A 25,938-nucleotide genomic window follows, 5' to 3' on the forward strand; every position below is an offset into this window, starting at 1 on the left:
CACCGAGTCAGGCGCGACGAGGTCATTCGATCGCACCCAACATCTTCACCAACTCTGCATAATTAGGTTCCTATGTGTGATGCTATCATGATGCACAATGCTATTAAAGATGTGTTGCTCTTGCAGGATTTTTTCAAAACAGCAAGAATAACCCTTTGAGGTGGCAATTTCCCAGTTTAACATACAAAATGTATACAGAGGTATGGCACAGGGGAGCAACACTTCATTGTCAGAGTGAGATTATATTCTCATGGCATGTTCACTAACACTAGTGATCACTGTTACTAATTTGTAAACACATCTCAACATCCAGAAAGACCCTACAGTCAGTTCTAACTTTTCTCATTTATCTCTATAACTGTTTGAAATTGATTAAAAAAAATTCTGGGAATAGGTTCCTCCCATTTTACATGTAGCTCAAGCATGCCACACAAATTAAGGGGGAAAATGGTAGGGTTATGCTCAAATATTGTACTTTAGCCACACTGCATTAAAGAGTAAATAAGGCACACACACAGCCAAAAGGTTTCCATCAAATGTATTTTTTTTAAATTACACACATCTTGCAAATGTACATTTAAATGAATACAAATTCAAACTACAGGTGTTAGAAAGGAAGTTACAAAGCAAACTGATAGTTTCTCTTTCACAGTAATCTGATAGAAATGGAACGACTGCGTTCAAGAATCCACAATCTCGAACAGCAAGATGTCAAAGCATTTTATCCCCCAAAAACCTGAATAACATTCTGGAGGCGATTTTCAACAACTGAATCTCGCCATTCAAAAACAGTGCTGAGAGAAACAAATTCTCTCACGCCAGCTCACGATATCAACTTTTTAAGTTCGATTGTTTGCGGGATGCGTAGAAATAAATTCAACGACAGAGGCCAGTGAAGGAAAGTCAGATGTGCTACAAGAGAGAAACTGAAATCACTGCGTAATAACCTCGAAGCCGAATGGAAATGGATCCTGCTATCCTCACCTAGCTTAACAAGCAAACACTTCTATCATTAAAACTCTACTGGTGTGCACTTTTGCAAAACTACATTACAGAGTTCCCACTACATCTACTCACTAGAAGTTTAAAAAGTCAATAATAATAAACATTTTATGTACATTTAGAATTTCACAAAAAAGGCGGCAAAAATAGCAAACCGACTTCTCACCACAGATAGCAAAAATGGCTGAAAACATGCACATGGTTCAAGCATGATAGCACTGACGTAATAGAAAAAACAAGCAAGCAAACTATTCAGAAATTTATGTTTTGAAAAGAAACATCTCTTTCCCTTAGTTCCATTATATATTCAACTTGATGGCAGGCATTTGTTTGCAAAAGCAATTTTGGTGCAATCCTGTGGATCGCATTGATGTTCTGGTTAATTCTCTGACAATAGATTTGTGGAGAAGTGTATTACTGTGTTACAAACCACTGCTCAACCCCTGCTGAGTGGATCCCAACATTTAATGGGTCAGTAACTCAAAAAGTACTTTACAGTCATAAGAACAGGAATGGTTATGTTGACAATGTGTGGCATCTGAAAATGATTACGTACAGAATATCATCTACCTGGGAGTCATTAAATAGTAGGTACATAGAAACGTATTGGAATGATTCCACAGAGAAAGGCAAGTATTCGAATGACTGCAAATAGAACGGCCAATAGCTGGGAGTGACTACATCTACGGGTAAACACGTTTCACAAGGGGTTCAGAAAACAAAGTCAACTGTTGCTGTTTGAATATCGTACTGTGCAGCTTTTGTTTGTGATCATATATTGTGCCATGAGTTCACTCCATGCGCTTCCTGAATGATGAGGTACATTTACGATTTTTATTTTATTTAAAATCAACTGTTTCTGACGTTATGGCATATTTATTGGATAATTATCTGCAGTTAAGTGCCAGAAAATTCCTGTCCAGAGCACAAGATTTTCTGGCATGCTTGTAAATCCAACCATTTCCATTTATGGAATAAATAAATGTTACTGAAGTACGAGTCAGCGAGATACCTAATTACTCGTTGGCAATCTGCTCGAAACCTTCAGGAATTTTTCTGGCTTCTTCTTGCCAGCATCATCCAAGTTAAGGTCAGATAGGCAGCAGACTTATTTCATAGATTTTACAGTGCAGAAGGAGGCCATTCGGCCCATCGAGTCTGCACCGGCTCTTGGAAAGAGCACCCTACCCATGGTCAACACCTCCACCCCATAACCCCACCCAACACTAAGGGCAATTTTGGACACCAAGGGCAATTTATCATGGCCAATCCACCTAACCTGCACATCTTTGGACTGTGGGAGGAAACCGGAGCACCCAGAGGAAACCCACGCACACACGGGGAGGATGTGCAGACTCCGCACAGACAGTGACCCAAGCCGGAATCAAACCTGGGACCCTGGAGCTGTGAAGCGATTGTGCTATCCACAATGCTACCGTGCTGCCCTAAAGTAGGCTTATATATGAGCCTACTTTCAACTGTGCAAGTGATTGGGTATGGACAATCCCAAAAATATAATGTTGTTCCAATGATCTAAAATGTTTGTTTTCTCAGAGGAAATATCAGATTTTCAAATTAATTGCACATTTGCTAACATCCAGTGATGTGCAAAGAGACAAATTGTTTAGGGGGTGCCATATTATTAAAAATCACTATCTCTGTAACACATCTCTCTAAAGGGGCTTGCTGAGTTACTATGTGTTCTTACACATTACAAACTTATTTTATACGTGTGCTGTCCAAGGTGAGGTTAATGCTGAGAAACAGATTTTCACCTCTGGCATCCAGTGTCAGCATCAATGAGTGCCAGGGCAGATTCAGTGCCGCCAGATGCCGAGTAAAACTCAATCCCATTGCCCTAACAAGCTGCATTAATGCAAACCTCTGAAGAACACTCATGGCTATACTAATGAGAATTTAGCACAGTGGCCAACCTTGATGATCCTCTGAATAAAACTGACCATTTAGTTTCAATTTGGACCAATTTGGGGACGGCTTTATGTTCCATAGAACTAGATTCAAGATCATATCCATTGCGATTGATTCACTTTTCCCGGCGGCTTGAGGTGGCTTCAATGGGAAACCCTATTTCCTGTGAGATAATTCAGAAGCAACACAGAGGGAGAGGCTTTCATCACCTCGATTTGGGTTGGATTAGGACTCAGGGGTGAAACACACTTCTGTGCATCACACCGTCTCCCGATTGTTACATTTTGACTCATGAGGGTGGAATATAAATACACTAACAACAAAGCCAGAGTGGCATAGCCGGTCTAGGCTGATAAGGTAATGAGAGAGAACAGTGACGTTGTTCAGAAATACCCTTCTCTAGATTCAAAAAAAGCTGCACTTGTAATCCTATAACTAGTCTTAACCAGACCCAATGCTGATCCAATGAATATTGTAATTGTCAACAGTCCTAACCAATTTTAATTTTTTGCCAATTTATTTCCAGCCTCAAATTCTACTGATGACTCGTATCCAGGACTAACTTTGCTTCAGCTTTCTGCTCCGCTACCTTTACAGCAGCTGTCTCGTACACCAGCAGCCAATCACGGGAACAGTGCCACTTACTCCTGGCCGACTCCTGTTGCATGGCGACGAAAACAGTCCATCTGTTTCCATGGAAATGCTAACAGTCCCAGGTTGCGCTACCCATGACGCGCACAAATAAAACATTAAAAAAATGGATGCAGCCCATGACAGGCAACGCCTCAGTCTATTATAACGGGACTTTTTTTTTTAATCCTTTGTGATACGGTCTCAATTTGTAACATTTGGAGTGTTTCTGCCAGTTTTCCTTTCAGGCAGCCTGGCCTTTTACCAGATATGCAAATCTGAGGCTGGCTTCAGCGTTTTTTTGTGAGCCTTTGTTGCATTTCAATAGAAACTCACACATCAACTGCCACCATTGTTGAAATATTCAATGAAAAATAAAAGATACCAATGTAATACACTCACGGTCTTAGGTAATGGTATTTTTAGAGGGTTTGTTGTTAAATAAATACTGCTGATTAGCATTACTATCAATCTGCATTCCTGTCATTTACCAACGGTGCAGTTCACAGAGGCTGTGCAAACCAGGCAGTGCATTTGCCTCTCGAGGCACTGCCTCGTGGTGTCATTTAATTCCTGGCTCCAAGCAGACAGCGTATCACCTCATGGAGTGGGTTCACTCACCTTCCCTGGGGCACAGAACACTGCCTCACGGCGAGCTCTCCCTCTGATGGCAGAGGGCAACCTGTGGCAGCCCCTTACTTCCATGATGTGGAGATGCTGGCGTTGGACTGGGCCCCGGGGCACAGTAAGAAGTCTTACAACACCAGGTTAAAGTCCAACAGGTGTGTTTGGAGTCACTAGCTGTTGGAGCGCAGCTTCTTCATCGGGTGAGTCCAGTGAACTTTTCTGTTGTGGCTGCCACTCTGCCTGCCAGCGCAGGCCAGCAATACACCGTCCAGATTGCGTGTCTTTACCTTCTCAAGAGAGCCCCGTGCAGTGGAAACATGCGAATGACTGCTCATGCTCAACTTTTCACACACTCGTTTACTCAGAGGTGCTCTCGGCTTACCCTGTAACATCAACAGGGTCAATCCAGAGCAGCTGTGGTCCCACTTACAGTCGAAGCAGCTCCACAATATAATGTTAAAATACACCGGTTAACGTTAGATTTAGTTTCATGTAAGCACTCAGGCAGAGTTTGCTTAATTAAAGGCCAGGGCCTTTTCTTCAACGTGTACCTTGAGCACTGAAATTAATTCAATTACAAGTGGGCCATCAGCACCAAATACCATTGTTATGCCTTATTGGTTGCCTATGCATGAGAGTCATCGTTTGAATAAACCAAATCTTAACTTGCACTTAGTTTACTTTTTATGGAGTGGCGCTTAGCCTGTCCGACTGAGAATTAATCTGTTGTGGCTTCAGCTCATCTTGAGTAAACTTTTTAATTTTATTCCACCACCCCTTTTTCATCATCCATCACTTCCGCACAACTTTATTTTACAGGCCTTCTTGCTTTCTTCCCGATAGGTGAATAGAATGATCTGAGTTCCAGCATAAGATACTGTTCTGTACAGGCTTAGAGAGGGCTGGGAATAGTCTCCTTAATGACTTTTCTCCCCTTTAATAATGGAACATATTGTCACATTTTAAACTGCAGAGCTGCCTAGCATGGAGTTCAAATGATATCAAAGGTTGAGGTCAGAGAGACTGGTCCGAGCAGTAGAAGCTGGGAGTGTAATGCATCATTTGTAATAATCCAGATTAGTTTGCACCATCTGCTCTGTGACTGCAGCCGTATTGGTCTTTTTTTTAATGAACCCTTTGGTGGCTGCAGAAAAGCCATCATCCTTTTCAAGAAAGTAAAGCATGTGAACTTGCCATCTTCAGTTTGTTGGAAAGAAGACAGACTTATAGTGGAAGTCCAATTCTGGAAGATGTTGAAAGAACGGTATTTGTACCAGTAGTGCCAAGCAAGAAAGAAAAGGAATATGTTGATTGGGTTTGCTGGGAAACAGAAAACCACAAGGAGATTTAAATCAGAGATTTTCCTTTCAATAAGGGTGATATTTATAAAAATACCATTTTGTTTTTCTCTCTGCGTTCCGCATTGTTGCCGACTACATTTCTGCAGAGTATGATAATGGGCGGTTCATCTGCCTTCCAAAACAGTGCAAATGTAACTAATTGACCTCTTGGTTCCTGCAACCAGTTAAACTGGTTGGTTTTGTCGTCCCGGCTGAAAGACCAGTGGACCAGCTATCCAGCCCTAAAACCGCAAGGAAAATCCTGTCCAATGTGCCTGCCTAGCATATTTTAGCTAAGGCAAAGTGTCAGAGGGCAGAGGAATCCGGGTTTTATCCCCAGACTTCACTGAATTCCTTCCTTTGGCTTCTCTGCTATGGAAAGGTTATTCCTTATTCCTATTCCCACCCCTCAGGAAAGGAAAACGGAAGAAAATTAGCTGACACCGATAAACGTCTGAAACCCAGATGTCTACCTGTCACTCTGCAGGGAATTCATGATTCAGAAAGAATCATCCTCGAGGGGGGAAATGAAAATCGCTTATTGCTAGCTCTTTAGCCCTGTGCTAAGTTAGTGGTAGTTTTTGAATTGGGGCGCCTTGATATCCCTGGTAAAAGATTGCAAGTGAAGGCTTCTATCAAGCAATCACTACTTCTTCTGGCTAAAGGTGGACTAGAGCCACAATATTCCACTTATATGCTCAACGGATGCTAGAGGATACAACCTGTAATTTTGTCTTCTTTTCTTGAATTAAGGGGCAATTTAGCGTGGCCAATCCACCTACTCTACACATCATTGGGTTGTACGGGTGAGACCCACACAGACACGGGGAGAATGTGCAAATTCCACACGGACAGTGACCCGGGGCCAAGATCAAACTGAGGATCTCTGCGTTGTGAGGCAGCAGTGCTAACCGCTGCGCCACCGTGCCACCCTTCAAGCTGTAATGTTAACCAGGGTAGAATTCACAGCACTGGGAATCCCAGCGTAGCACAGAGCTGTTTCTTTGTGGACTGGAAGGAGTGAATAAAATAATGCAGCCGGCATCTGAAGAGACTGCATGGAGAAATACCCATTATGAACCTTCTAAGCTTGACTAGTGAAATGAAAGAAATCACCGGGTATTGAGATTTGAATTCCACGTCAGAGGAACATCAGGCTACAAGCTAATTGCCACTCCAAGTCAAATTAGGCTGTAATTATTCCCTAATAAATCAAGAAAGAGCACATGATAAGTCTCATGCATGGCAAGTTTATTCCATGCTAATTCTAGTCCAGTGGCAAGTCAATATCCCCTTTTCCCCCTCAAATCTGTCTTTACCACCAGGTTTTACAAGTAATCTATTAATGCTATTCAGTACTTATAAACTGGTTTGGATAATTGCACAGTGAATACATTCACAAATAAAAAAGCGCAAGAACACCTTGTTCTTATTAGTAACATGTAAATTTGCTGTCTCACCCTAATCCTAAATAGTTCTACCCATTCAAAATGTCATAGAAAGCAAGAATCAGAATTGTTTTGTTGCTTAAAAAAAGTATGAAACAAATGTGATCAAATTTAATTTTAGAAAATTAATGTCTTCATCTTATTGAGCTGTTTTTTTTTTCTGCTCAAATTACTTTCCCATTCTCAAATCAATGTTATTGTTTAATTTAAACTAAACGTTTCGAGTCTTATCTAATGATTTTTTTTTTGGAGTTTTTTTTCCCTATCTCTCCTTTTTTAAACAAATCAGATGTTAAACATGTCTGCGCAGCAGAGGATTTTCTTAAAAAAGAAAAAACTGGCAGCGGTCTTTAATAACTGAAAACAGATTCATAAATGAAGCGTATTATAACTGCACATCAAATATCAAAGAGAAATGGAAAATCACACCACCATTTGAAAGAAACAAAACCAGGGACCAGAAGTTTCAAAGAACAAATGATGTACAAGAGACCTGCTTGTGTTATTATGAAATATTCTCACAGTGCTTCATATCTGATGTTTAGAAAAAGGCAGTGATATTCCAAGATAAAGGTTTCTCATGAGGACAAACTGTTAAAAACAGGGCAATTTTTTTTTTCTGTTGGTGTCACTTGGCATTTTGTGAGCACCAAGATTAATAACCTCTGCACACAGGGCCGAACTCCTCTCCCACGTCTCACTGGTTCAGGTGGAGAATCCCAGCGTTCCCTCACTCCGTTGCCTCACATCGAGTCACCGAGTGAGTCCGAATCATCCAGGGAAAGTGGCAGATACAGGTCCTGCAGTGGGGAAGGATGGGGGGGAGGAGGGAGAGAAAAAAAAAAAGAAGACTTTATAATGATGTACACAAAAAATATCTGCGACAACCTCGCTTGGGGGTGATGTTGCCTTTGTGTAATAATGTAATGCGGAGTTTGCATCACCCCCAATTTTTATTTCCATGTTCTCTGTTGCCTGACCTGCCGAGTCTTTCCAAAATTTTCCATTTTAGTTGTCCGCTCTTAATCTGGGTGCATTAAGGTAATTGCTCATTGGCCCTACACTAAACTGTAAATAGCTCAGTTGGATTCAGTTCTTCAAATCTACTTGTTAAATGTGCAAGCAATTAATTTCTTCAGTTTGCCCGCTAATAGTATATGCATAAATCTCACTAGCCATTTCAGTCTTATATTCTCTTTATTCCAGCCCTTACTCATTTTCTTTCTAGCTCAGTGACTTTTTGTACATTGATTTTATGTTTCCAGGATTGAAACATTTCAAAATACATAGCGTTTCTCTTCAAAGTAAGTATTCCGTATCCAGCATTCCACAAATCGTAAGAAAGCTATTCTCACAGTGGGAGCAGTATAGAGGTGCATACTTGAAATTATAAAATATGTACAACCTACTGTGTTAATGGTTGTATTTCTGCCGATGTTAATCTAAAACCCTCGCGCTGTCAGGTTCAGTCACTCTTTCCAGGCCAGCATCCTGTGATAATGACTATTTCTACTGGAGAAAATCCAGCTTCCCCACAATTGATAAGGCCTCTAAGTCAGTTCACTGATCTCATCAGTACAGATTTTAATTTTAAATTTCTAAATGGATTAGAGAGAGAGAGAGATAAAGGTTGCGATTTAACCACCACGTTGCGCTCAGTGCGGATCTGGGCGCGCCGGATAAATAGTGGAAAAGGCCAAAATCGAGATTTGCGGCAGGCGTGAATCAGATTGCTATCTGACCGGCCCGCTCCCGATTGCAAGTTCCGGATCACGGCCAAATGTGGCGCGCATACCATTAACCCTCATTTGCATTCTTTTCCATCTCATTAGCGAGACTGAAGTCAAACACACCGGCCTCCTGGGAATTAACTGGCTTCCCAGCAATAAATCACACAAGCATCGTTTAGTACTCTCTTTTAAAATTGTTAAGTTGGCGCAATGGCTGCTGTGAGGAACTGAGGAGACGGATAGCCATTTCCATTTTCCAGGGCACTGGATCTGCTGCCGCAGTGCTCAGTGGGGGACGGTGGGGTCCTTCAAGCCATCTTTAAATATTGTGGGTACCCAATACAGAGGCAACTACAGCTGCTGCCTGTCTGTCTTACCAAACATTTCCGGGACAGAGCCCTGCTCTTGGTTCTATGCTAACAGTCACTTTAACTCCCTTTGGCTGTGAGCAGCCTCTAGCTTCACACCTGAAGGCTATTGCTAATGAGAAATTGGCCTTGTTAGTTGTGAGAGCACTTCACATCTGCAGGTTGTGTTTGCTGCTTACTCCTGCTGGTGGTTTCAGATGCCTGGAGGCTGCTGTTGCTGTATCCTTCCTTTTCCGTAGCCGGAAAAAAGGACACTGTTTTCTAAGATACCTGGGTCCTGGAACACCAGGCTCAGGGGGGGAATATGAGTTCAGTAGACAATTTGAATCAAGAAGACGCTGAGGAACCTGGTGCACAACTTTGTTCCAAATGGGTCATCTGCGGACGCCATTGAAGAAGAGCTTCCACAGATTGCTGAAGCTTTTGTTGCTGGTGTAGTGAGTGCTGCATGTAACTGGCATGGCTCCATGCATTAAAAAAGCTGAAAGTCAAGGATGTTCAACTGCACCTTGAACACCAGTGGAATATGCAGGTGCCAGGATTTGGTTCCGGTGAGATTGGGGCGTGTGGGAGGGGCCGACACAACTGCGGCTCCTGGATGGAGAATGGCACTGATACGTGGAACAAGTCACACATTGATGAACTGATAATTTCTATGACACAGTTCTGGATATGATAACACATTCTCAGGCTTATCCCCCATTTCTGTTGAGAAACCTATGAGATACCGTGTGGTGTTTTTATTTGTGAAAATGAGCTGATAAAGCTTTGTATTGGTCCCAATATGGAAAGGGAATGTTTCTTTGTTGTTTAATGGTTAGTGTGATATGTGGAATATTATGTAATTGAATATTTGTCACTGTTGACCATTTAATAAACAAAATATTCTCAAGTGGCTTCTCGTGGGTACACGTGCCATGTCTCAGACAATGATTATTGCATCACATTTCAATCAGACTTTGAAGCCTGAACAGTGTGCTTTAACTCTAGAAGCATCAGCACCGTAGAGGCAGCAGCCAACAATCAAACACTCAAGGGCTGGGCTTCAGCACTGAGCATATTCTCGCAACCATTCCATCAGGGGAGGGCACCAGAGCACAGTCTCGCTGATGTTCCCAGTAGAAGTGTGGGGTCTCGGGGCTCCTGCTGTATCCAGGAATGTGCAGAGCGAGGTTTTGCAGCACAATTGGCTCAGTGGATGGCATTCAGAGAAGACAGCTCACGTTAGTGTGGGGGAGGTTTGGGGGATTTGAGGGACCCGGGGTGGAAGCCCTAACTCATCGTCAGTCTCTCGCCTTCTCCAATTCCTTACAGATATAAAAAATATGGCTGGTTATGTAAGTCACGCTGAGGCTGCCCTCGCAGTGCCGGTGGCAACCCAGACGGCCAGACTCTAGAGAAGGAGGCAGAAGCTTCAGTGCAGGCTGGAGGCGGCATCCCATCTGCAAGTGTCCGCCGCACACCCTGAAGACACGGTCATCCATCAGGCCGAGGAGGAACCCAGAGGGGGCCCCCAGCGACAGCCCAAGGCGTACAGATTTTGCTGGTGTTTCGAGGTGATGACGGACAGTATGTGCCGCAGGAAACTCCGTCTCCACAAAGAGATAGTGCAGCACCTGTTCCACGTCCTCCTGAACTTGGCATCCTATGGAGGAGGAGAACCTCTGCTCCCGGTGGCTGTGAAGGTCACTGCAGTCCTGAATTTCTATGCCAGGGGTTCATTCCAATGCTCGAGTGGGTACTTGTGTGGCATTTCCCAATCTCTGTCCACAAGTGCATCCGTGAGCTCACAGATTCCCTATATGCCCAGGCATCCTACTATATTAACTTTGAGCTGGACCAGGCCCACCAAGGTGCCCAGCCTGCAATCCTCCCCTCCCTTCAATTCCTCCTCTTCCCCCCCCCCCCCCCCCCCCCCCCCCCCCCCCCCCCTCTCCCCAACCCTCCAGTGCCCCCCAGTCCCCAATCCTTCCTTGGCACAGAGTGCCAGTTTTACTCTGACTTCCGGGAGTTAAGGTAGTGGGAGTTTTGGGTATTAACTTAGTTTTTTTACATTTTCTTTTTAAATCTAACATAAATTGCTGGTGATTTTGCTATATTACAAATTGCTGCTAGAAAGTTGAAAATTTGAAGAATGTAAAAACAGTGCCCCATTGTGGGACGAGATAGGGGAGCAAATTAGGGCAGTTAGTATAACAGTTTAGATCAGTTTCACTAAACAGGGCAGCTGAGGCTATTAAAACAAGCTTGTTCAGTGCCCTGCATAGAGTGCCAGGAGTGGGAGATAAGGGAAGGGGGGAGTGGAGAGTTAGAGCGGAGATTTAAAGAGAGCGGGAGCGGAGACTCAGAGCAGAGATTTAAAGAGACCGAGAGCGGAGAGTCAAAGCGGAGATTTAAAGAGTCAGAATGAAGATTTAAAAAGAGTCGGAGTGGAGATTTAAAAAGAGCGGGAGCCGAGTCAGAGCGAAGATTTAAAAAGAGCAGGAGCTGAGTCAGAGCGAAGATTTTAAAAGAGCAGGAGCTGAGTCGGAGTGAAGATTTAAAAAGAGCTGGAGCTGAGTCGGAGCGAAGATTTAAAAAGAGCTGGAGCTGAGTCGGAGCGAAGATTTAAAAAGAGCGGGAGCTGAGTCGGAGTGAAGATTTAAAAAGAGCTGGAGCTGAGTCGGAGCGAAGATTTAAAAAGAGCGGGAGCTGAGTCGGAGCGAAGATTTAAAAAGAGCTGGAGCTGAGTCGGAGCGAAGATTTAAAAAGAGCCGGAGCTGAGTCGGAGTGAAGATTTAAAAAGAGCGGGAGCTGAGTCGGAGCGAAGATTTAAAAAGAGCGGGAGCTGAGTCGGAGCGAAGATTTAAAAAGAGCTGGAGCTGAGTCAGAGCGAAGATTTTAAAAGAGCAGGAGCTGAGTCGGAGTGAAGATTTAAAAAGAGCTGGAGCTGAGTCGGAGCGAAGATTTAAAAAGAGCTGGAACTGAGTCGGAGCGAAGATTTAAAAAGAGCGGGAGCTGAGTCGGAGTGAAGATTTAAAAAGAGCTGGAGCTGAGTCGGAGCGAAGATTTAAAAAGAGCGGGAGCTGAGTCGGAGCGAAGATTTAAAAAGAGCTGGAGCTGAGTCGGAGCGAAGATTTTAAAAGAGCCGGAGCTGAGTCGGAGTGAAGATTTAAAAAGAGCGGGAGCTGAGTCGGAGCGAAGATTTAAAAAGAGCGGGAGCTGAGTCGGAGCGAAGATTTAAAAAGAGCTGGAGCTGAGTCGGAGCGAAGATTTAAAAAGAGCGGGAGCTGAGTCAGAGCGAAGATTTAAAAAGAGCTGGAGCTGAGTCAGAGCGGAGATTTAAAAAGAGCTGGAGCTGAGTCGGAGCGAAGATTTAAAAAGAGCCGGAGCTGATTCAGAGCGGAGATTTAAAAAGAGCTGGAGCTGAGTCGGAGCGAAGATTTAAAAAGAGCTGGAGCTGAGAGGAATAGCTCTGGGCAGTGGGCTGAGTTTGAAAAACAATTGAGGAGTGACATCAAAGGAAAACGGTAAATTCATTGGCTGGGAAGAAATACTAATTTGCATTACCGATTCTAAATTGTTTTCAGATTAAAGGTAGAAATATACATATTTTGCAGATTAGAAAGACTAAAAACCAGCTGGAAGTTTAAAGTAAAAAAAAACAAAAATTAAATAAATAAAATAAAATGCAGGGCCAGGCGATGTGTTGTATCTGCAATATGTGGGAGCTAGTAGACTCCATTGTGGTTCCCAGTGAACAGATCTAGAGCAAGTGTTGGTTGCTTGAGGAACTTCAGCTCAGAGTTGATGAGCTGAAGCCTGAGCTCAGGAGACTGCGATACACCAGAGAGGGGGAGAGTTACCCGGACGCTAATTTTCAGGAGGCAGTCACAGACCTTGATTAACTACCTTGAATTCAGCCAGTTCTCAGGGACAGGAGGGTGTGACTATGAGTGAGGCAGGTAGAGGGATCCAGGAGATAGGGTTGCAGGAGCCTCCTTCCTTGTCCTTGACCAGTATGTTCGAGATTGTTGCTCCGTGTGGATGAGAACGGAGACTGTGGGGAGGATGAGCAAACTGACCACAGCACCATGGTACAGGGAGCCAGTGAAGTGAGCGGAGAGAAGAGAAATGTAGTTGCAATCGAAGATAGTGTATTTAGGGGCTTAAACACTTTTCTCTGTGACCAGGAACGAGATTCCCAAAGTTTGTGTTGCCTATCTGGTACTCAGGTTCAGGATATCTCATCTGGGCTGCAGAGAAACTTAGAACAGGAAGTTAAGGATTAATTGTCGTGTTCTACGTAGGTACCAAAGACATGGGTAGAACAAGGAAAGAGATTCTGCTGAAGGAATATGAGCAACTCGGGATTAAATTAAAAAGCAGAAACAAAAAGGTAACAATCTCCAAATTACTACTTCAGCGACGAGCTAATTTCCACAGGGTCAATAAGATTAAAGAGTTAAATGTGTGGCTCAAAGGTTGCTGTGGGAGAAATGGGTTTGAATCCACGGGAAATTGGCACCAGCACTGGGGAAGGAGGGCGCTGTTCCGACCTGAATCACGCTGAGACCAGAGTCCTTGCAAATCGCATAACTAGGCTGTAGATAGGCCTTTAAACTAAATAGTGGTAGGGAGAGTTCATGATATCTGGAAAATTAGAAAATCAAAGTTAAAGGAGATGGTAAGAGTGCAGGTTAATGATGAAGAGTTTGAACTAGTTAAAGGGGAGCAGGGCTCAGAAGAGGTTAGTAAAGTTTTGAAAACAAGCAATAAAACAGACCGTATGAAAAGCAGCAGGAATCTAACTTCAGGCATAGCAGATAAAGGACAACTATGAGAAGAGGGGTGGTCAACTCAGGTCTGTTGGGTATTGTACCTAAATGCACGCAGTAGACGGAACAAGGTAAATGAACTTGTAGTGCACATTGTAGCACACATTTGAGGAGGTAGCGAGGAAGTTAGAGAAAAGAGTTCCAGTGGAGATGATCTATTTGGTTTTCCTGAAGGCCTTTGACAAGGTATCATACAGGAGGCTGCTAAATAAAATAACAGCCCATGATGTTAGGGGCAAGCTACTGGCATGGATAGAGGATTGGCTGACCGGCAGAAGGTAGAGTGGGAATAAAGGTTTTTTTTTTCACAATGGCAGCCGCTGACTAGTGGTGTATTGCAGGGGTCAATGTTGGGACCAAAATTATTCACTATATCGTTAATGATCTGGAAGAAAGAATTGAGGGCATTGGTGCTAAGCTTGCAGATATTACAAAGATCTGTAGAGGGACAGGCAGTGTTGAGGAAGCTGGGAGGCTGCTGATCGATTTGGACCAGCTAAGAAAGTGGACAAAGAAGTGACAGATCGAATACAATATGGAAAAGTGTGAGATTATGCAGTTCGGTAGGAAGCATAGAGGCATAGACTATTTTCTACATGTGGAAAAGCTTCGGGAACCTGAAGCACAAAGAGACTTAGAGTCCCAGTTCAAGATGCTCTTAAGGTTAACATGCAGGTTCAGTTGGCAGTTAGGAAGGCTAATAATGCAATGTTCGCATTTATTTCAAGAGGGGTAGAATATAAGAGCAGGGATGTACTGCTGAGGCTGTATACAGCTCTGGTCAGACTCTATTTGGAAAATTGAGCAGTTTTGGGCCCCATATCTAAGGAAGGATGTGCAGGTCTTGGAGAGGGTCCAGAGGAGGTTCACAAGAATGGTCCCGGGAATGAAGGGCTTATCATGTGAGGAGCGGTTGAGGACTCTGGGTCTGTACTCTATAGATTTCAGAAGGATGAGGGGGGATCTCAATGAAACTTATGGAATACTGAGAGGCCGAGATAGAGTGGACATGGAACTGATGTTTCCGCTGGTACGAGAGACTAAAACCCGAGGGCATAGCCTCAGACTGAAAGGAATATCCTTTAAAACTGAGATGAGGAGGAATTTCTTCAGCCACAGGGTGGTGAATCTGTGGAATTCATTGACGCAGAAGGGCGTGGAGGCCAAATCACTGAGCGTCTTTAAGACAGAGATAGATAGGTTTTTGATTAATAAGGGGATCAGGGGTTATGGTGAGAAGGCAGGAGAATGGGAATGAGAAACATATCAAACATGGTTGAATGGCGGAGCAGACTTGATGGACTGAATGGCCTAATTCTGCTCCTATATATTATGGGGTCTTCCTCCAAACCAATTCCTCTAGTCCCCCCCCCCCCCCCCCCCATCCCCTCTTTCCCACCTATTTCCCTCCTTTCCCCTGCCCCATTCCCTGAACATCCCACCTCCCGGACCCCCAGTCTCTGCGTAACATCATTCCAGGGTGATGGGCCTGTGTTGGCATTGTCAGCGAGTCCATATTCAAGGCAGGAGAGTAATGATAATTCACTGTGAGGTTTATGGCAAAGTCTGACTCCTGTCTTTCTGCTGACAGCGTGCTGACATCCGTACTGTGAATAGGGTCTGCATCAGGGGTGTTTGATCTCAGACTATTCTATCTGGGAGGGGGGAGGGCAGGAAGAGGGCAACAGGGGGTGGGGGTACTGAGGGGCAGAGAACCAGGGAAGGTTCCAAAGGCCACAGTCTTTTGGTTGGGGTGAGCTCTGCAGTGGGGCAGTGCTTCTGAGGGGTGCCAAGGTTTGGTGAGCCCCTGATTGAGTTTGGCCACATCCATCCCTTTAATGATACAACTGGGGTATGAGGGTTTTCAGAGGGGTGCCCTAGGTGGGAGATGACCAGAGGTTCCCTGAGCATTCCCGAAGCAGTCAGCAGTGGGAGTAGCCAGAATCCTGCAAATAGCACCAAAGGGATGCGTTTAAATCACAGACTGCACTGAGGACCCAGGTTCGAATCCCGGCCCTGGATCACCCCAGGAGTTTGCACATTCTCCCCGTGTCTGCGTGGGTTTCCCAAAGATGCGCAGGTTAGGTGGATTTGCCACGCTAAATTGCCCCTTAGTTTTAAAAAATCAATTTATAGTACCCAATTATTTATTTTTCCCAATTAACAGGCAATTTGGCGTGACCAATCCACCTATCCTGCACATCTTCGGGTTGTGGGGGTGAAACCCACGCAGACACGGGGAGAATGTGCAAACTCCACACGGACAGCGACCCGGGGCTGGGATCGAACCCGGGTCCTCGCCGCCCTGAGGCAGCAGTGCTAACCACTGTGCCACCGTGCCGACTCCTTTTGAGGCACTTTTGAACAACAACTTAGACCCAGGATTCTGTGACACTACTGAGTAACCAACCTTTGACCATGTGAGAGAATAGATTGGTTTGAACTTCCAAGTTCTCCTTCCATTGGAAGGTATATCTAACTTCTCTCAGATGATATGGCTTCCACACGCTGGCAATGGGCAGATTTTTTATCTTATTTTCTCAGCAAACATCACAAAAATTGATTAACCAGTTAGGTTATTACTATTTATGTTCAGAATGATTGCCTAGATAAGGCCAATTGCACTTCCGAAACCAATGTATGCGAGGTGCTTTGAGATGTCTGAGGAAAGGGTTAAGGACATATATGTCCCAGTTATTTTCTTTTGATTGATTCTAATTAGTTCACAGATTTTATGTTGAATAATACTTCACAGATTTTTATTTTAAGTAAACCCATTTTTTAATCCATTTCAGAACTTTTGAGTGGCCTTTGGAAACTTATCACCTCCCATTGAAAACTCCAGTAGTTTCTCCCTGGTACTAGCTTACGACATTAGGCTAACTGAGCTGATTCGCCAGTTTTGCGAGTGGGGTAAAGTATTTGAAAAATGGTTGACAGGATTTGAATGAGTCTTTACTGCTCATCAAATGCATCTACCAGTGGCAATTTTCAGGCTGAAAGTTGGAATGTCCTTGTGATGCTAATGATAGATTAATTACCAAATCGACATTGAATTTCTATTTTCCAAACGTCTACATATTTGAAGAAGAAAATAAGAAACTCCCTCATACTAGAGCATCATAGTTTTGGATTCTCAAATGAAGATAAATAATTCACTTCATTCTAATCGAGTAAAAGAGAGAAGTAACAACGTCTTACCTTGTGCTTGCGAAGGCAGCCTGGGCTGGTTGGTGTAGATATGGGTGTTGAGACTGGAGACTTGTTGGACCTGGGGGTGGAGAGCTGGCTGCTAGAGGTTCCATTAGCTGAAAGCACATACAACAGGCAACTAGTAGAGGGCTAATATGATCCTAGTATGGGCCACACTCACTCAGTTCAGACAATTAAAGGGGTTTTCTTAAAACCAAAATTCAATGCTGTGGTTATTTAAATTGCTTTTGAAATTCTATGGTATCCTGTCAGAGAGGAGGGTGAAACGGTCTAGATCATGCATTTTTCAACAGAACATGTTGAGCTGAATTTTAGTTTAAGAGGCAGGAAGTGGGAAATTTCCCCGCTCAGCCCATCGACCTAGAACATAGAACATAGAACAGTACAGCACAGAACAGGCCCTTCGGCCCTCAATGTTGTGCCGAGCCATGATCACCCTACTCAAACCCACGTATCCACCCTATACCCGTAACCCAACAACCCCCCCCTTAACCTTACTTTAATTAGGACACTACGGGCAATTTAGCATGGCCAATCCACCTAACCTGCACATCTTTAGACTGTGGGAGGAAACCGGAGCACCCGGAGGAAACCCACGCACACAGGGGGAGGACGTGCAGACTCCACACAGACAGTGACCCAGCCGGGAATCGAACCTGGGACCCTGGAGCTGTGAAGCATTTATGCTAACCACCATGCTACCCTGCTACCCATGGGGGAAAGGGACTACAAAGGTGTGATTCTCATTGTAGGGGAGCCGGAGTGTGCTGCAGTTAGGTCTACAATCCCCGGAAAGTGTTCAGAGGCAGGCACAGGGTCTGCTGGGTACTGAGGCAGGCTCTTTGTTCCTGATAAAATAAAATCAATAGAACAAAAAAAACAAGACCTTGGAGCCCCTATCCCTAACACTCCCTCACCTCAACCCCCCCTCCCCCCTCACACACCTCCAAATGCCCCAGCCAGGCCAACTCCCACCCCCTCAACCCCCAAGCCTCTCAAACCCTCCCAGCCAACTTATGCATCTCCAACCATCCCTATGGATCTCATACCCGCTGGACCCAATCATGTCCTTCCACCCACCCCAAATGGATCTCACAGCCTCCATACCAACCTCCACGATACCCAGCATGGTCCCTCAGACTCTCTAGGCCAACCGAAGGCACTTCCATGCCCATTTACCTGATTATACACTCTGTGTAGAATGACTGAACCCCATAGTAACCAAGTATTGGGGGAATTATGAGCCCGCATTCGCCGCGAGTGTAAACTGTGGCGTGATCGCAAAATCCCGCAAGTGACAAGAAAGAGGCTCTTGCCAAGAAGATCTTGTTTCCCAATTTTTCCCGCCCCTCGCCAGCATTGTAACAAAAATCCTGGCCATAATCTGTGGGAAACTCAGTGAAATACATTTTAAACATTTCAATGTTATTAACAGGCCTCCCGGCCACATGATTCCCCCCCCCCCCCCCCTCCACTGAATATTCAGACCTCGTTTACATGACATTACAACTTTATACGAAAGAGATTCAGTCAAGGGGAACCCACCAGCACTGAGCTATGCATAGCTCTATGGCGCAGAGGGACAGACCGACCGGCACAGTTTAGCACTGACCCACGTCACAGGTTGGCACTGCCCTCAGCACATGATATAATATATAATAATCTTTATTGTCACAAGTCGGCTTACATTAACACTGCAATGAAGTTACTGTGAAAAGCCTCTAGTCGCCATATTCCGGCACCTGTTCACGTACACAGAGGGAGAATTCAGAATTCCCAATTCACCTCACAAGCACGTCGTTCGACTTGTGGGAGGAAACTGGAGCACCTGGAGGAAACCCACGCAAAAACGGGGAGAAAGTGCAGACTCCACACAGGCAGTTACCCAAGCCGGGAATCAAACCTGGGACTCTGGCTCTCTGAAGCAACAGTGCTAACCACTGAGCTACCATGCCGCCAGGGTGGCAGAGCCAGGGGCAGGCACTCTGGGATGCCCCATTGGGTGGGGTGGGGGTGCGTGGACTCCCCTCATGTGTGGTGGTGGGGGGGGGGGGGGGGGAGAGGGCTGATGCCTATGAAGGTGTGGGGGGGGGGGGTAGAGAGAATGATGCCTGTGAAAGTGAGAGTGCTCACAATGTTGCTACAGCTGTGAGGGAGAGTCCCAAATACCTGTGTGATTGTGGGGTTGTGGAGGTGGTGAAAGAAAGCCTCCATGCAGAATGTTTGAGGTGAGGGACGCCGTCAGTGTCCCTACTGATTTCATCTGTGGGAAGTGCACCCAACTCCAGCTCCTCAAAAACCGTGTTAGGGACCTGGAGCTTGAGCTGGATGAACTTCGGATCATTCGGGAGGCAGAGGGGGTCATAGATAGGAGCTTCAGGGAAATAGTTACACCAAAGACTGGAGATAGATGGGTAACTGTAAGAGGGACTGGGAAGAAGCAGTCAGTGCAGGGACCCCCTGCGGTCGTTCCCCTGAGTAACAAGTATACCGTTTTGGATACTTGTGGGGGGGACGACTTACCAGGGGTAAGCCATGGGGTACGGGCCTCTGGCACGGAGTCTGTCCCTGTTGCTCAGGAGGGAAGGGGGGAAAGGAGTAGAACATTAGTAATTGGGGACTCAATAGTCAGGGGCACAGATAGGAGATTTTGTGGGAGCGAGAGAGACTCACGTTTGGTATGTTGCCTCCCAGGTGCAAGGGTACGTGATGTCTCGGATCGTGTTTTCCGGGTCCTTAAGGGGGAGGGGGAGCAGCCCCAAGTCGTAGTCCACATTGGCACTAACGACATAGGTAGGAAAGGGGACAAGGATGTCAGGCAGGCCTTTAGGGAGCTAGGATGGAAGCTCAGAGCGAGAACAAACAGAGTTGTTATCTCTGGGTTGTTGCCCGTGCCACGTGATAGTGAGATGAGGAATAGGGAGAGAGAGCAATTAAACACGTGGCTACAGGGATGGTGCAGGCGGGAGGGATTCAGATTTCTGGATAACTGGGGCTCTTTCTGGGGAAGGTGGGACCTCTATAGACAGGATGGTCTACATCTGAACCTGAGGGGCACCAATATCCTGGGGGGGAGATTTGTTAGTGCTCTTTGGGGGGGTTTAAACTAATTCAGCAGGGGCATGGGAACCTGGATTGTAGTTTTGGGGTACGGGAGATTGAGAGTATAGAGGTCAGGAGCACAGATTTGACTTTGCAGGAGGGTGCCAGTGTTCAGGTAGGTGGTTTGAAGTGTGTCTACTTCAATGCCAGGAGTATACGAAATAAGGTAGGGGAACTGGCAGCATGGGTTGGTACCTGGGACTTCGATGTTGTGGCCATTTCAGAGACATGGATAGAGCAGGGACAGGAATGGTTGTTGCAGGTTCCGGGGTTTAGGTGTTTTAGTAAGCTCAGAGAAGGGGGCAAAAGAGGGGGAGGTGTGGCGCTGCTAGTCAAGGACAGTATTACGGTGGCGGAAAGGATGCTAGATGGGGACTCTTCTTCCGAGGTAGTATGGGCTGAGGTTAGAAATAGGAAAGGAGAGGTCACCCTGTTGGGAGTTTTCTATAGGCCACCTAATAGTTCTAGGGATGTAGAGGAAAGGATGGCGAAGATGATTCTGGAAAAGAGCGAAAGTAACAGGGTAGTTGTTATGGGCGACTTTAACTTTCCAAATATTGACTGGAAAAGATATAGTTCGAGTACATTAGATGGGTCATTCTTTGTACAATGTGTGCAGGAGGGTTTCCTGACACAATATGTTGACAGGCCAACAAGAGGCGAGGCCACATTGGATTTGGTTTTGGGTAATGAACCAGGCCAGGTGTTAGATCTGGAGGTAGGTGAGCACTTTGGAAACAGTGACCACAATTCGGTGACCTTTACGTTAGTGATGGAAAGGGATAAGTATACCCCGCAGGGCAAGAGTTATAGCTGGGGGAAGGGCAATTATGATGCCATTAGACATGACTTAGGATGTGTTGGTTGGAGAAGTAGGCTGCAAGGGTTGGGCACAATGGATATGTGGAGCTTGTTCAAGGAACAGCTATTGCATGTTCTTGATAAGTACGTACCAGTCAGGCAGGGAGGAAGGGGTCGAGCGAGGGAACCGTGGTTTACCAAAGAAGTGGAATCGCTTGTTAAGAGGAAGAAGGAGGCCTATGTGAAGATGAGGCGTGAAGTTTCAGTTGGGGCGCTTGATAGTTACAAGGAAGCGAGGAAGGATCTAAAGAGAGAGCTGAGACGAGCAAGGAGGGGACATGAGAAGTCTTTGGCAGGTAGGATCAAGGAAAACCCAAAAGCTTTCTATAGGTATGTCAGGAATAAAAGAATGACTAGGGTAAGAGTAGGGCCAGTCAAGGACAGTGGTGGGAAGTTGTGTGTGGAGGCTGAGGAGATAAGCGAGGTACTAAATGAATACTTTTCGTCAGTATTCACTCAGGAAAAAGATAATATTGTGGAGGAGAATGCTGAGACCCAGGCTATTAGAATAGATGGCATTGAGGTGCGTAGGGAAGAAGTGTTGGCAATTCTGGACAAGGTGAAAATAGATAAGTCCCCGGGGCCGGATGGGATTTATCCTAGGATTCTCTGGGAAGCCAGGGAAGAGATTGCTGAGCCTTTGGCTTTAATTTTTAGGTCATCGTTGGCTACAGGAATAGTGCCAGAGGACTGGAGGATAGCAAATGTGGTCCCTTTGTTCAAGAAGGGGAGTAGAGATAACCCCGGTAATTATAGGCCGGTGAGCCTAACGTCTGTGGTGGGTAAAGTCTTGGAGAGGATTATAAAAGATACGATTTATAATCACCTAGATAGGAATAATATGATTAGGGACAGTCAGCATGGTTTTGTGAAGGGTAGGTCATGCCTCACAAACCTTATCGAGTTCTTTGAGAAGGTGACTGAACAGGTTGACGAGGGTAGAGCAGTTGATGTGGTGTATATGGATTTCAGTAAAGCGTTTGATAAGGTTCCCCACGGTCGGCTATTGCAGAAAATACGGAGGCTGGGGATTGAGGGTGATTTAGAGATGTGGATCAGAAATTGGCTAGTTGAAAGAAGACAGAGAGTGGTAGTTGATGGGAAATGTTCAGAATGGAGTTCAGTTACGAGTGGCGTACCACAAGGATCTGTTCTGGGGCCGTTGCTGTTTGTCATTTTTATAAATGACCTAGAGGAGGGCGCGGAAGGATGGGTGAGTAAATTTGCTGATGACACTAAAGTCGGTGGAGTTGTAGACAGTGCGGAAGGATGTTGCAGGTTACAGAGGGACATAGATAAGCTGCAGAGCTGGGCTGAGAGGTGGCAAATGGAGTTTAATGTGGAGAAGTGTGAGGTGATTCACTTTGGAAAGAATAACAGAAATGCGGAATATTTGGCTAATGGTAAAATTCTTGGTAGTGTGGATGAGCAGAGGGATCTCGGTGTCCATGTACATAGATCCCTGAAAGTTGCCACCCAGGTTGATAGGGTTGTGAAGAAGGCCTATGGTGTGTTGGCCTTTATTGGTAGAGGGATTGAGTTCCGGAGCCATGAGGTCATGTTGCAGTTGTACAAAACTCTAGTACGGCCGCATTTGGAGTATTGCGTACAGTTCTGGTCGCCTCATTATAGGAAGGACGTGGAAGCTTTGGAACGGGTGCAGAGGAGATTTACCAGGATGTTGCCTGGTATGGAGGGAAAATCTTATGAGGAAAGGCTGATGGACTTGAGGCTGTTTTCGTTAGAGAGAAGAAGGTTAAGAGGTGACTTAATAGAGGCATACAAAATGATCAGAGGGTTAGATAGGGTGGACAGCGAGAGACTTCTCCCGCGGATGGAGGTGGCTAGCACGAGGGGACATAGCCTTAAATTGAGGGGTAATAGATATAGGACAGAGGTCAGAGGTGGGTTTTTTACGCAAAGAGTGGTGAGGCCGTGGAATGCCCTACCTGCAACAGTAGTGAACTCGCCAACATTGGGGGCATTTAAAAGTTTATTGGATAAGCATATGGATGATAAGGGCATAGTGTAGGTTAGATGGCCTTTAGATTTTTTCCATGTCGGTGCAACATCGAGGGCCGAAGGGCCTGTACTGCGCTGTATCGTTCTATGTTCTATGTTCTATGTTCTATGGTGTGGATAGGTGGGAGCTCTGTGTCCAAGGGGGGGCATTTAATTTCAGCATTGATCGGGCCACCATTTACAGATGGCATCCCAATCTGTGTGGAGCCAGTCTTGCCGGCTCTATCAGGCCCCAACCCATCAGAGTGGAGGCGTAAACCACGTCCCCAGTTGTTTTGTAATATGTGCCAGAAAAGGTGGCCTGGAAAATCGGCTGTGCGTCTGGAAAGATACAGTCTAGTTTCCAGTCAGAGCCTGACACTGACAGATTATGGTAAAAATCCACCCTTCGTATTAAAAAGGTTTTAAAACTAGTCATTCAATCATGACTTTCTACTTTCTTTAAAAACAATATTGCTTTTACGACACCCCTTAGAAGTGTCAATCATCCAGGCCCTTTAAAGCATCAATAGCTGAAACTGTGAGCATTTAACACATTTATCTTGCGTAAATAAACTTTGTGCAGTGGACAGAATGGATCAGAGAGAAAGAGCTGTCAATCAAACAATGTTGACCCTGAGACACAACTATTTAATCAGACTAATGGGTGCCTGAACTCTCAGGCAAGAAAGCAGGAAAAGGCTTAGCTGAATCTCAGATATTTATTCGTCTTTTGAGACAGTTGTGCTCCAGGGAAAAGCTTTTTTTTTTTTTAAATAATTTTTATTGAAAGAATTTTTTACATGAAGATATTTACCCCAACTAACTATAGAATATTACAAAATATTCCCTCTTAACAAATATCCCCCCCCCCCGCCCGAACTCGCGCGCGCGTTGTCCCTCCCCCCCTCCCCCTCCCCCAAAAACAAACAAAGCAACAATCAACATCAAACATGAACTGCGAGCAAATTTGCCCGCATTTCAACCGTAAATAACCCACCACACCCGTTGTTGCCACCCCCCCCCCCCCCCCCGGGTTGCTGCTGCTGCGACCTCTGTACCCTATCTCTGAGCCAAAAAGTCGAGGAAAGGCTGCCACCGCCTGAAGAACCCTTGTACCGACCCTCTCAGGGCGAATTTGACCCTTTCCAACTGAATAAAGCTTGCCATGTCATTAATCCAAGTTTCCACGCTTGGAGGCCTCGCGTCCTTCCACTGTATTAGTATCCTTCTTCGAGCAACTAGGGACGCAAAGGCCAGTACTCCGGCCTCTCTCGCCTCCTGTACCCCCGGCTCCACCCCAACCCCAAAGATCGCAAGTCCCCATCCTGGTTTGACCCTGGACCCCACCACCCTCGACACCGTCCTTGCCATCCCCTTCCAGAACTCCTCCAGTGCCGGACATGCCCAAAACATATGGACATGGTTCGCTGGACTTCCCGAACACCTGACACATCTGTCCTCACCCCCAAAGAACCGACTCATCCTTGTCCCCGTCATATGGGCTCTATGTAGCACCTTAAATTGAATGAGGCTAAGCCTCGCACACGAGGAGGAAGAATTAACCCTCTCCAGGGCATCAGCCCATGTCCCATCCTCTATCTATTCTCCCAGCTCCCCCTCCCACTTGGCTTTCAGCTCCTCTACTGATGCCTCCTCCGCCTCCTGCATTACTTTGTAGATGTCCGATATCCTCCCCCCTCCGACCCAGACCCCCGAGAGCACCCTATCACTCGCCCCCCTACTGGGGAGCAAGGGAAACCCTTCCACCTGGCGTCTAGCAAATGTCTTCACCTGCAAATGTCTAAACATGTTTCCCGGGGGGAGCCCGAATTTCTCCTCCAGCTCTCTCAGGCTCGCAAACCTCCCATCTACAAACAGATACTTCAGCTGCCTGATGCCCACCCTGTGCCAGCTCTGAAATCCCCCGTCCATGTTCCCCGGGATGAATCTATGGTTCCCTCTTAACGGTGCCGCCATCAGACCTCCCACTTCCCCCCTATGTCGCCTCCACTGCCCCCAGATCTTGAGGGTGGCCGCCACCACCGGGCTCGTGGTGTACCTCGTGGGAGGGAGCGGCCATGGCGCCGTTACTAGGGCCCCCAGGCTTATGTTGCCACAGGACGCCCTCTCCATTCGTTTCCAAGCTGCCCCCTCCCCTTCCATCATCCACTTGCGCACCATCGATACATTTGCCGCCCAGTAATACCCCGAAAGATTGGGTAATGCCAGCCCTCCACTATCCCTACTCCGCTCCAAGAAGACCCTCCTCACCCTTGGGGTGCCGTGCGCCCACACGTAGCTCATGATGCTACTCCTCACCTTTTTGAAGAAGGCCCCAGGGAGGAAGATGGGCAAGCACTGAAATAAAAACAAAAACCTCGGGAGGACCGTCATTTTAACGGACTGCACTCTGCCCGCCAGCGACAGCGGCACCATGTCCCACCTTTTAAATTCCTCCTCCATCTGTTCCACCAGCCTGGAGAAGTTCAGCTTGTGGAGAGTCCCCCAGTTCCTTGCCACCTGCACCCCTAAATATCTAAAACTCTTTCCTGCTCTCTTCAACGGGAGTCTCCCGATTCCCTCTTCAGGGAAAAGCTTTTTTGATTGACAAATTTTTAATGTGTTTTTTTTTCTTAAAAGGTTATGCATTATGACTTTTTAAAAAATGTTCTTCACACATGCTTTTGTTACTCTCAGAGTTAGTAGATTTGTACATAGTGTATACTGAATGGGCTGAGAAGTGCCATAGATTGGCATGGAGGGTATGAGGAACCATGGGGTGTGGATGGAGGGTATAGGTTGGAATGGAGGATTGGAGGGGCCATGGAGGATGGGTTGGTAGGGCGGGCGGGGGGGGGGGCTTAATT

At 45.8% G+C, this 25,938-nt stretch overlaps 1 pseudogene; it reads right to left on the reverse strand.

The window, feature by feature from the left end:
• Positions 1-6,762: 6,762 nt before the first annotated feature.
• LOC119951135 overlaps positions 6,763-25,938 on the reverse strand; it is a 222,396-nt pseudogene continuing 203,220 nt past the window's right edge.

Source organism: Scyliorhinus canicula, chromosome 17 (assembly GCF_902713615.1).
Source record: "Scyliorhinus canicula chromosome 17, sScyCan1.1, whole genome shotgun sequence".
In the NCBI taxonomy this organism is placed as follows: domain Eukaryota; kingdom Metazoa; phylum Chordata; class Chondrichthyes; order Carcharhiniformes; family Scyliorhinidae; genus Scyliorhinus; species Scyliorhinus canicula.